The sequence below is a fragment of the Pantherophis guttatus genome, chromosome 15 (genome assembly GCF_059756535.1).
Source record: "Pantherophis guttatus breed Tessera chromosome 15, ASM5975653v1, whole genome shotgun sequence".
NCBI classification, from domain to species: domain Eukaryota; kingdom Metazoa; phylum Chordata; class Lepidosauria; order Squamata; family Colubridae; genus Pantherophis; species Pantherophis guttatus.
In genome coordinates this window covers 7,920,774-7,933,808 of record NC_142077.1, presented here as the reverse complement: position 1 = coordinate 7,933,808, position 13,035 = coordinate 7,920,774, and the positions used below count along the sequence as shown (strand labels likewise).

The 13,035-nt window shown below is 43.4% G+C and overlaps 1 protein-coding gene across 2 annotated transcripts in view; it reads left to right on the top strand.

The window, feature by feature from the left end:
- Positions 1-13,035, top strand: part of CASZ1 (castor zinc finger 1) — a 337,439-nt gene that overhangs the window by 59,400 nt on the left and 265,004 nt on the right. For both annotated transcript variants that reach the window (XM_087878963.1, XM_087878960.1), the window contains exon 2: positions 11,393-11,539. The gene's annotated coding sequence lies outside the window, so the exon portion shown is untranslated. The remainder of the gene's footprint in view (positions 1-11,392; positions 11,540-13,035) is intronic.

Here is a 13,035-nt window from a genome sequence, read left to right as displayed (position 1 = left end):
TTTAGAGAGATACTCAATATTCCAGTGGTTCTGATGATCCGCCGAGCTATTTTTTTTTTTTTAGACTTTTGTCATAGACAAAATAGATTTCACACATGTTCGTTTGCACAAAGACACTTGCGGATGTTGTCGGTAGTGTTTCCCACATCAGTGGAAAATGTCATTCCGAAAGCTTTTGATTAACAGAGTGGGCTAAAACCTTCTTTGGACATATGCTAAGGCACTCATTAGGAGGGGTCATAGGGATGTCAGCATCTTCATCCAGAGGTTTAACGTGTGGCAAAACATTCAGGGAGATATTGCAGTATAAATGGAAAGGCAAGTCCGATATACAGATATTGGGATAAGAATTATTTTGCCAAAATAAGCTAAACACGTTCAGGGGATAATAGGTGTTTCTTTTCCTTCAATACTGAAGACAGAGCAATTAAACAAAAAAGAAAGAGGAAGGAAGGAAGGAAGGAAGGAAGGAAGGAAGGAAGGAAGGAAGGAAAGAAAGAACAGAAAGAAGGAAAGAAAGAAAGGAAAGGAGGAAAGAAAGTGGGAAGGAAAGAAAGGAAGAAAGAGAAAAAAGAAAGAAAAGAAAGAAAGAAAAAAGGAAAGAGAGAGGGAGAAAGACAGAGAGAGAGGGAAAGAAAGAAAGAAAAAAAAGAAAAAAGGGAAAGAATGAAAGAAAAAGAAGGAAAGAAAGAGAGAAAGAAAGAAAGACAGAGAGAGGGAAAGAAAGAAAGGAAAGAAAGAAAGAAGGAAAGAGAGAGAGGGAAAGAAGAAAAGGAAGAAAGGAAAGGAAGAATGGAAAGAAGGAAAGAAAGAAAGGAAAGGAGGAAAGAAAGAAAGAAGAAAGAGAAAAAGAAAGGAAAGAGAGAGAGAGAAAGACAGAGAGGGAGAGAAAGAAAAAGGAAAGAAAAAGAGAGAGGGAAAGAACGAAAGAAAAAAGGAGGAAAGAAAGAAAGAGAAAGAAAGAGAGAGAGAGAAACAGAGAGGGAAAGAAAGGAAGGAAGGAAGGAAGGAAGGAAGGAAGGAAGGAAGGAAGGAAGACTCCCTGGATTTTTACTCTACCTGGTACATTTGAAATCAAAGTGCTGGAATCTGTGGCCTTTGGGTCTACAAATGCAAACCTGTTGATTTAAGACGTTGCCCGTGTGCCACAAACAAGGAGCTATCTCGTACTTCCGATTGCCTCTGGATCTGCGGATCTGAGGTCTAGATAGCTGTCAAAATGGTCCTGGGAAAGGAGCCAGAAACTGCTGAACGACAGCTCTGGGTGGTAAAGACACACCAAGTTCAGGCTGTCAAGCCAGGACTGCTGGATCCACCCAACCAAACAGTCCTGGATGGAAGATGGAAGAGAACGACCAGGCTCTGGCGGGACACGGTTGCTTTAGAGCAGGGGTCTGCAACCTTAAAACACTCAAAGAGCCATTTGGACCCATTTCCCACAGAAAAGAAAACACCGGGAGCCACAAAAACTCTTCCCGTGCCTGACTATTTTTTGAGCGGCCACAAAACTAGCATATGTAGTTGAATTAAACGTTCTGTTTTCTTTTCTTGGATTTATCCATGGTCGGCTTATCAGAGGTTGAAAAGCTCAATAAATGGCGTGCCGGCGGGTGTAGCACATTGGCGGTTGTGACGCATATTTTGAGTGCCAGGGAGCCGCAGCAGAGGGGTGAAAGAGCCACATGCGTCTCCAGAGCCGCAGGTTGCTGACCCCTGGTTTAGAGCTTCAGCCAGGAAGAAGCTCTGCAAATAATTAGAACTGTCTGGGAATGAATTTTGAGCTATCTTTTTTTTGGGGTGTGTGTGTGTGTGTGTGTGTGTGTGTGTGTGTGTGTGAGAATCAGCACGCAAGGCAGTCTGACGTAGCCTGAGAAGTTTCCAGTTCTCCCCACAATTTGCAGGAGAAAAGCTGCTCCACCCCCAACCCCCCACCCCGGTCTGGCTGAAGCCCCTGGTTTCCCCTTTCCAGATTTACATTCATCCTCAATAGCTACCGTAGAGCTAATCGCAGCTGATAGATAAGCCCAGACAGTAGAAGCCGTAATACCTAAATCTTCGGATGAGAATCCGTTTTACCAAGGAGTTGTTGCACTCTCAGAATTGACACCATGTTCTTTTTCAAATAGCGGCAAGCGCTCGTAAGCCTCCCTTGTTTTCAGTTCGGTCCTTAATCTGATGAAGAACCAACCCCCCTCCCCCCCAAAAATCTTAGCGTAGTACACAAAATTATCTGCTACGACGTCCTACCTGTCAATGACTACTTCAGCTTCAACCGCAATAATACACGAGCACACAATACCGTGTTTCCCCGAAAATAAGACCCTGTCTTATATTTTTTTTGAACCCTGAAATAAGCACTTGGCCTTATTGCCATGCGCTCAAAATTATCAGGGGATGTCTTATTTTGGGGAAAACAGGGTCTCTCTCTCTCTCTCTCTCTCTCTCTCTCTCTCTCTCTCTCTCTCTCTCTCTCTCTCTCTCTCTCTCTCTCTCTCTCTCTCTCTCTCTCCTGTGTTTCCCCGAAAATAAGACCCTGTCTTACATTTTTTTGAACCCTGAAATAAGCGCTTGGCCTTATTGCCATGTGCTCAAAAGCCCAATTGGGCTTATTATCAGGGGATGTCTTATTTTGGGGGAAACAGGGTATCTCTCTCTCTCTCTCTCTCTCTCTCTCTCTCTCTTTCTCCTGTGTTTCCCCGAAAATAAGACCCTGTCTTACATTTTTTTGAACCCTGAAATAAGCGCTTGGCCTTATTGCCATGTGCTCAAAAGCCCAATTGGGCTTATTATCAGGGGATGTCTTATTTTGGGGGAAACAGGGTAGATACAAACTCAAGGTAAACCGCTCCAAACTCGACTGCAGAAAATACGACTTCAGCAACAGAGTGGTCAATGCCTGGAATGCACTATCTGACTCTGTGGTTACATCCCAAAACCCCCAAAACTTTCACCTTAGACTGTCTACTGTTGACCTCACCCCATTCCTAAGAGGTCTGTAAGGGGGTGTGCATAAGCACCCCAGCGTGCTTACCGTCCCTGTCCTACCATCCCCATTTATTCGTCCCCATTTCCTGTATACATATCCATGTTTATACTTCTTCCTGTTATCTCGTACATGTTTGACAAACTAAAATAAAAAAATAAAATAAAAAAACATCAGAAACTGCGATTGACCATTACTGAAAAAAAAGCTGTTTTCAGCAGCCAAGAAAATTCTACAGAGAGGAGGAGGAGGAGGAGGAGGAGGAGGAGGAGGAGGAGGAGGAGGAGGAGGAGGCTCCTTGCCCGATGCCTTGTTTAGGTTCACCAGCGTGTGCCAACTTCAAAACCGTCTTGCCGATTTCCCTTCTGAATATTGCCAAGGTGATTTCATGCCAACCTAACAAATAACCGAAACAACAGCTCCCGTCTCAGTTCGACCAACAGCATTGCTCTCTCTCCCCCCCCCAACCCCCACACCACCTCAATCCTGGCATTATTTCTCTAAACCTGCTTTGAGCTGGTCTGTTTGTCTCTGCCGGGTGAGGCTTGCCCCTCCTAGAATGGCACGGGAAGGGGGGGGTGTACAGTAAATCCTACTCTTTCACCAGGTTGCTTCCTTAACTGTTGTCTGTAGGAAAGACAGAGGCAGTCCGGAGTAAACTTGCTCTTTAGAGCTTCAACGTTATCTCTGCTTCTCATTCTCTACCCCACCCTCCCAATTTGCTTGAGTGCACTAAGAAAGGTGATTTAATGAGGAGCTGCTCTGTAGACCAGACACAAGTGAGAAGAGGGACACATGGTTCAAATATATGATCCCTGCTATCTCCGTGTCAGACATATGAAGCGTTCAGGCTTGATCAATCATACAATACAGAACCTCACTCCTGCAGCTGTGTGGGAGTCGGAGCTGATTCATGTCCTGCCTTGAAAGAGTTTTATAGCTCTCGCTGCCTTAAGAAAGTTCAATCAAATCATTCTTAAAAATCCATCTCATCCTGGGCACCCTGGTTGTTGTTGGTTTTTTTTTTTTTTTGAACTATTACCATCTGGCAGACGGTACAGGACAATAAAAACAAAGGACAAATAGGCTGAAAAACAGCTTCTATCCCAGAACAGTAACTATATTAAATTCTACTGTATAGTGTAATATTAATGCAGTATCAGGGTTTTTTCAATTCAATTGTATAGAACAGTGATGGCGAACCTTTTCGGCACTGAGCGGAAACATCGCTCGCACCTCAGAGCCGAACTTCCGGGTTCTAGCGGGCATGCGTGCCCGATAATCAGCTGGCCGGCGCGCATGTGCAGGAAAGTTTTTGGCACTGCCATGCGCGTGAACAGATCACACTCCGGAAAAGCCAAACTTCCAGGTTCTGGCACGCATGTGCACCAGTGGTGGGTTCCTCCCAGTTTGGTCCGGTTTGGCCGAGCCGGTAGCGTTGACGATATGACGTCACCGAACCGGTTCTCCCCCCCGCCCTCCCCCCTCCCCACCCCCATTCCCGTTATTCTTACCTTTTATTTGGTCCCACCCCCAATCTATTGCTGCCTCCTGAGTCCCAGCTGATGACTAGAGGGAAAAAAAACTGTTTAAACTCTTGCGGCAAAGGGCAAGAACTAGCTAACTAACATGTTGCAAATTCTACACGTAAAGGAGTTCCAGGGAAATTGTGTTAGGGGAAAAAAAGAAAGGAAGAAAGACAAAGAAATGGCTTAGCAAAGACCTTCAGAATAATCTAGATGACATTTTTCCTCCCAGCTATGACTCTGGCACCAATATCTAACCAATGTCAGTTAGTTGTAGCATTGCTCTGATTTGGCTTGACCTGAAAGGATTATGTCTGTGGAGATTCTCAGTCATCCAGGTCATGGTTGTCCTTTTTCAAGAGGCAACTGGACTGTCTTTGTTTTGCTTCTCATCCAAGAAGCTTCTTCAGCTCTTGACTGAACTGGACTTCAGAACTGAAGAAGCTTCTCGGATGAGAAGCGAAACCTCTTCAAGCAAAACAAAGACAGTCCAATTGCCTTCTGGAAAAAAAAAATAAAAACACCTTTGGGATTGATAGGATTATAATTTGAGCTAAACAGTTTGCAAAAAAAAAAAGAAGAAGAAGAAAGGGGCGGGGGCATGTGTGATATTTTCCATGCTAAAATTCATTTCATTCCATTTAAATTGAATTAGTCCTCATTTCAGAGGCATGACCTCTGAAGGGCCTTTGATTCCCTGGTTTCATTTTGAGCTGTCAAGTGCACATAAGAGCCGCTCTTGGACAAACAGTCTCGCTGGATGATATGACATTTCCAGAGAACGGGTAAAATCCCAAAGGAAACTTGACTTCCCCAACGTTACACATTAGGCTAATGTTTGGAGCTTGGCGCCAGTGCGTTACAGCCAGGAAATCCAGGTTGTTTTAACCACGGCCTCCTCACTGTTGGCGAAATCTTAGGGCAGTTAAACATTGGGAGGGGAAGCCTGTCTGGTTCCCAAGGGTAGGGGGTGGTGGTGCTGAGGGGCAGCCCACTAGCATTTCGAAGCGATTCTCCAGAGACTATAAAATGTGAACCTCATCTCTGCATTACCTGCCTTAAAACTTTGGACTGGGATTTGCTATTCTCCATGCATATCAGGGGTGAAATGCTACCGGTTCGCACCGGTTCGGGAGAACCAGTAACTGTAGCGGCAGGTGGTTCGGAGAAGCAATAGCGCCCGGACGTCGTTACTTCCTGGTTTTAACCAGGAAGTAACCTGTTTTTTACCCTCTGTGCGTGCGCAGAGGGTCCAAAATCGCGCCTGATGCGCTTCCGAACCGGTAGTCAAGGTAAGTAGATTTCACCCCTGATGCACATTTACCTTTGCTACCGGTTCGCTCGCGCTTCTGCATATATATTTTTTTAAATAAATTTTATTAAATATACAATTTAAAAACATTAGACATGGTGCGACTTGTCTGGTACATACTTTTCTAACACTTTTTCTTGCATGTATATTACAATATAACATCCTGCATCTTCCATATATATATATGTGTGTGTGTGTGTGTGTGTGTGTGTGTGTGTGTGTGTATGTATATGTATATGTGTGTGTATATATATATATATATATATATATATATATATATATATATATATATATATATATATATAAAATTTTATTGGTTCGATTTATATGCCGCCCTTTCTCCGGAGACTCAGGGCGGCTTACAATGCGTTAAGCCTTAAGCGTTAAGTTAAGTTAAGTGTTAAGTTAAGTTAGTTATGCGTTAAGTATATATATTCCATATATACTTTTTGTAATTCAATCACACTCCAGTTATATACATATTCCCTTCGCATCTATTCAAATCCAATTTATTCCTATCTAATATTTCTTATATTATTTTATTTATTTTTCTCCCCTTTTCTTCACTTTGTTTCTAAATCTCTATCCCTACATTCCTCCTTTTCTCTAGCCATTTATAAAATGTATTCCAGGTTACATAGAATTCCGATTCATCTTTATCTTTGAGCTCCACATGCACAGAACGTATTTGATGATGTCCGGGCGGGTGGGCAGAGCCTCCCGCTGCCACTACTTACCAGTTTTCCCGAACCGGGGTGAACCGATAGCAGTCCACCACTGATGCACAAGAGAAGCAATAGATTTGCATGGTGAAATGGAGGAATGCCAAAGATTAATGTTCAGAACTGGGAGACCCATATCTCTGAAACGCTTCCTAGGTGTTACCAGGAGGACCAAGCCACTGATTTGAAACCAGCTGAAGCCTAGAGAGAAAGAGAAGGGAATTCTTAAGGCAAAATGAATTCGACTCACTCGTGCTTGGAGGACTAATTTCAATTAGCTATCTTGGGGGACTGAAATAGTCTTTAATTATCAGTGCATCCGTTGGGATTATTGGATTTTTCCCATGGGATGGGCTGGGGGAAAAAAATAGCACTTTGGGGTTTCCCCCCCAAACTTCACCATGCTGTCATCTCTTAAGCGCTGTACTGATAGAAGAGAGATAAGAAAGCAATCTTCCTTTTTGGTCTTTTTCCTTTTTCCTCTTTTTTTTTTTTTCCCTGAAGGATACGTGCACTAAGGCAGAAAATATTTACAAGTTTAAAGCTGAAACACAAACAGGAAAGACCCTTTTTATTTAAAAAAAAAAAAGAAAATGACTGGGAGGATATTCAGAACAGGAATTGCCACGGAAACGCATCAATATTTGTTTAAATTCACTGCAAAAGGAGGTTGCTGGTCGCAGAATTTGGCCCTATTCTGCTCTTTTACCTATTTCTTCCTCATACAATTCTTTACAGAAGATATACAATTGTTATCACAGTTGGAGCGTTTCCAAATTTAAGGAAAACCTTTGGGCTTGAGGGCTCCTGGATTGGAGCTGAAAGGCGAAAGGGATGCAGTATGCTCCCTCCCATATGCTGGGGTAGACCAGGTGTCTCGATAGAAAAACACTTTACACACACACACACACACACACACACACACACACACACACACACACATATCAAGAGAGTTTCTGTGAATTTCAAACTTACAAAAAAAAACAAACAATATAAATAGAGGCAGAATATAAGGAAAAACAGCTGGATGACAGATAGATGGAATAGATGTAAAACCAAAGCTTTGCATGGACAGCATTTGAAAAACATTGAAGGAAAATGTGATGGCAACTTGACATGGGCCTGGCTTAAGATGGGAACCATCAAGAAAGAAACGGAAGGTTTAATACTCGCTGCTCAAGAACAAGCACTACAAACTAATGCCACAAAAGCGAAGATACAAAAATCCACCGACAATCCAAACTGCCGATTTTGCAACGACAAAGTCGAAACTGTTTCACACTTAATATGTGAATGCAGCAAAATCGCACAAACTCATTACAAAGCTAGACACGACCGAGTTGCTAAATTAATCCACTGGCCATTATGTAAAAAATATTCAAAAAATCATTGGAACTTTTTGTATTCAAAAAGTCATGGGAACATGAAGTGTAAAAAGTTATAGAAAATGAGAAAGTGAAGATCTTGTGGGACTTTCGAATACAGACAGATCGTCACTTGGAACACAACACGTGAGATATCACAGTTGTCGAAAACCGAAACGTACAATTTATTGACATCGCGGTACCAGGAGACACCAGAGTCGAAGAAAAAGAACTGGGAAAAAATCATGAAATATCGCGACCTGGCCATCGAAACTACACGGCTATGGATGAAACATGTAATGGTGATACCCATTGTCATCAGGGCACTTGGTACCATGTCCAAGAATTTTATAAGATACATCAACAAATTGCAGCTTCCTGCAATAACACCAGCGAAACTGCAAAAAAACTGCGCTACTCGGAACATCGTACATCTTAAGAAGGTACTTGGTTGATCCCTAGGACGCTGGCAGCAACCCGTATCAACCATTAGCACCAGTCAATGGTATTTGTGATGCATTTTTGAATGTTCCGTTGACTGAGTTTCATGTTTAATGAATAAAAGAGATAATAATAATAATAGAAGAAGGAAGGGAGGAGAAGGAGAAGAAGAAGAGGAGGAGGAAAAAGAGGAGGAAGAGGAAGAAGAAGAGGAAGAAGAAGAAGAAGAAGAAGAAGGAGGAGGAGGAGGAGGAGGAGGAGGAGGAGGAGGAGGAGGAGGAGGTGGTACTTGGTTGATCCCTAGGACGCTGGCAGCAACCCGTATCAACCATTAGCACCAGTCAATGGTATTTGTGATGCATTTTTGAATGTTCCGTTGACTGAGTTTCATGTTTAATGAATAAAAGAGATAATAATAATAATAGAAGAAGGAAGGGAGGAGAAGGAGAAGAAGAAGAGGAGGAGGAAAAAGAGGAGGAAGAAGAGGAGGAAGAGGAAGAGGAGGAAGAAGAAGAAGAAGAAGAAGAAGAAGAAGAAGAAGAAGAAGAAGAAGAAGAAGAAGAAGAAGAAGAAGAAGAAGAAGAAGAAGAAGAAGAAGAAGAAGAAGAAGAAGAAGGTGGTACTTGGTTGATCCCTAGGACGCTGGCAGCAACCCGTATCAACCATTAGCACCAGTCAATGGTATTTGTGATGCATTTTTGAATGTTCAGTTGACTGAGTTTCATGTTTAATGAATAAAGTAAATAATAATTTTCCAGAGATACAAAAACTGCCTTTCAAATCTTGAGCCTCACCAGAGATTTTGAATTGAGGAACGAGTGAATATCAACGTACGAAGGAATGAAACCATAGTGGGTAAAAACCAATGCGATTTAGAAGAGATATTCAGGCCTCTAATAGGTGTGAAAGCCTTAAGATCTTACTGAACGCGGCCACTGAATTCTGGGTACCTGGAATTCAGAGGGCACTGCATGGGGAAGGCTTCTTTTGTTGTTGTTGTTGTTGTTAGTTGCGAAGTTGTGACCCCATGGACCACGTTCCTCCAGGCCTTCCTGTCCTCTACCATCCTCTGGAGTCCATTGAAGCTCACGCCGACTGCTTCGGTGACTCCATCCAGCCACCTCGTTCTCTGTCGTCCCCTTCTTCTTTTGCCCTCCATCGTTCCCAGGCTCTTCTCCAGGGAGTCCTTCCTTCTCATTAGGTGGCCAAAGGATTTGAGTTTCATCTTCAGGATCTTAGTCTTCTAAAGAGCAGTCAGGGTTGATCTCCTCTAGGACCGACCGGTTGGATGGCCTTGCAGTCCAAGGGACTCGCAGGAGTCTCCTCCAGCCCCAGAGTTCAAAGGCCTCCATTCTTTGGCGCTCAGCCTTCCTTACGGTCCAACTTTCACAGCCATCCATTGCAAACTGGGAAAACCATCGCCTTAACTATACGCTCTTTTGTTGGCTTCTTTAGCTAATTGCTATTATCTGGACTGGTTGAAAATGATAGATTAAATCTCGGACCCGTCTTCCTTTTTCTCGTTTAATGTTGTTCGTCTCCAATTACTTGAGGTCGTTTTTGAGCCCTTGTGCTTTTTCAAACCGGAACTCCCAAGTCAAACCTTTTCCACTTACCCATTTTCGCTTTTAGCAGAATTAAAAACAAACGGGGTGTTTATGCGTTATCTATCGAAAATTACGCTGAACCTATGAAGGGGGTCTCGCTTTGAAGTAGTCAGAGATAAGCCAAGCCAAGGAAAGGCTGGCCTGGCCCGCAGCCAGGCGGAGGGATTACAGCGCTAACCGGTTCTTCAGCCCTTTGTGACGGGAAAAGGATTCTCGGCTCTACCTTGAAGGCAGCTGATGTCCAGCGTGGGTCACTCCATCCTTCCATCCTTGGTTGGCCACCTCTTGGCACCTGCGGCTGGAAGCCCTGCCCTCATAGACTTAGAGACCTTTTGCAGGGTGGTGGGGAAAAAAATACGAACTTCTGATTTCTGGTTTTGGGGGTTAGAAAAAGCGAGGGGAAAAAAGAGAGTTTTTTTGTAAAGAGATGATAATATACTTGCATTAGCTGCAAAGAAAATTGGCAACTTCTTTCTACTGTGTTTCTTTTTACTTTTTGCATTCCTTCCCTTCCCTTCCCTTCCCTCCCTTCCCTTCCCTCTATCATCCTTCCTTCTTCTACCCTCTTTTTCCTTCCTTTCTTCCTTCCCCCCTTCCTTCCTTCCTCCTTCCTCCCTCCCTCCTTCCCTCCCCTTTCCTTTTCTCTATCATCCTTCCTTCCTTCCTTCCTTCCTTCCTCCCTCCCTCCCTTCTCTTCCCTTCCCTTCCCTCTATCATCCTTCCTTCCTCTATCCTCTTTTTCCTTCCTTCCTTCCCCACTTCCCTTTCCTTCCTTCCTTCCTCTACCCTCTTTTTCCTTCCTTCCTTCCCCACTTCCCTTCCCTTCCCTCCTTCCTTCCTCTCTTCCTTCCTTCCTCCCACCCTTCCCTTCCCTCTATCATCCTTCCTTCCTCTACCCTCTTTTTCCTTCCTTCCTCCCTTCCTTCCTCCCTTCCTTCCTCCCTCCCTCCCTTCCCTTCCCTTCCCTCTATCATCCTTCCTTCCTCTACCTTCTTTTTCCTTCCTTCCTTCCTTCCCCCCTTCCCTTCCCTTTCCTTCTTTCCTCCCTCCCTCCCTCCCCTCTCCTTCCCTTCCCTTCCCTTCGTATTAGATGTTGTCACTTTTTAATCTCCTTTTTGAAACTCTTAATAAAATTTACATTTCCAAAAAAGAAAAAGGAAAAAGAAGAATCAGTTCCCCTTCCTTATTGTAGGGGACCGTTCCAGTGGCAGAATCTGTTTCTTCAGATTCATTCAGAAGCTCCTTTCTAAAACCCTTTACCGTTATTAGGGCACTGACTTTGCAAGGGAATGACTAAGGAAGACCCCGGGATAAATGCTGGGGAAGGTGGAGCAGGCAGCAACTTTCCATATAGGTGACTTTTGATATGATGCAAAGATTAGGAAATGGAATGGCGTTTCCAAACTTCTGCTCTTTTTCTCCCTCCTCTTTCTTCAGAGCAAAGAGGCCTCACGACCCACAGGGAACCCATCAGACTTGAGCTGCATCTGAAGCACCCTGGAGGGGGGGTTTCTGGATCCTGAGAGTCCCTCCTTTAAGTGTGGTTTGGAATGGATTTCAAGTTCAGCCGCCTCCAGGCACAAGGTACCCTTTATCCGCCTTTATTCTCTGCGTTGCTTGTGAGTCAGTCAACGGAAAAGGAAGGGCCTTGCGTTTTTCTGAGCTTGGAGAGTCTTTTTCTTTCTCTCTCTCTCTCTCTCTCTCTCTCTCTCTCTCTCTCTCTCTCTCTCTCTCTCTCTCTCTCTCTCTCTCTCTCTCTCTCTCTCTCTCTTTCTAATTCTTCTTTTGTCTTTCTTTTGTTCTTTTTTCTTTCTTTCTTTTTCTTTCTTTCTTCTTTCTTTCTTTCTCTTTTTCTTCCTTTCCTTTCCTTTTTTCCCCTTCCCTTCCCTTCTTATATTTTCCTTTCCTTTCCTTTCCTTTCCTTTCCTTTCCTTTCCTTTCCTTTCCTTTCCTTTCCTTTCCTTTCCTTTCCTTTCCTCATTTTATAGGAGCCATGATACAGGTAGTCCTCGACTTACGACCACGATGGAGCCCAAAGTTTATGTTGCTAAGTGAGAAATTGGTTCAGTGAGTTAACTGCCCCGTTGTACGACTTCTCTTGCCACATTTGTTAAGGAAACCATTGCAAAGTTGTTTAGTTAGTCATCCGGTTGTTAAGCGAATCTCATTGACTTTGCTCGTCAGGAGGTCGCAAAAGGGGGATCACGACCGTCATAAAATATGAGCCAGTTGCCAAGCGTCTGAATTTTGATGACATGACCCTGAGGATGCTGCAAACGGTCGTAAGTGTGAAAAACTGGTCGTAAGTCTCTTTTTTTTCAGTGCCGTCGTACCTTTGAACGGTCACTAAACTTAACTGTTGTAAGTCGAGGACTACCTATACATGATGGGGTGGCTCAGAACAATTAAAACTATATAACACAGTACAAGAATCATATCTGGAAACTTTTAAATACAATCTAAAAACATGTAACAACACAGAACTGATGGATAAGAAGCAAAACAGTTTAAAAGGGGGAAAAAAAAACACAAAAAAAACAAGGAAATCCTAAAGCAGCTTTGGGACATCCGTGACCTGGATAATTGGGAATCTCCATAGACATATAACCACACAGTAACACAATCTGGGACCATATGTGGCAGGCGCTTGTCTCTTTGAATTCTGAAGTCCCAGAGCACTGGAGCTTCTTTGTTTTTCTATTACTTTTGTCTGTTTTGTGGTCCCACCAGTTCTTGCTTGCAAATAAATGATATTTCTTGCAGATCTTCCAAGGCACCATCGTGGCTATTTTGTCATGCAGATGTTAGTCAATCTGGGTGATCTTGGAACAACTAACTCGGTGCTCCATTGAGTATTATTATTATTATTATTCTCTCTTTTATTCCTTAAACATGAAACTCAGTCAACTGAACATTCAAAAATGCATCACAAATACCATTGACTGGTGCTAATGGTTGATACGGGTTGCTGCCAGCATCCTAGTTATCAACCAAGTATCATCATCATCTTCTTCCTCCTCCTCCTCCTCCTCCTCCTCCTCCTCCTCCTCCTCCTCCTCCTCCTCCTCCTCCTCCTCCTC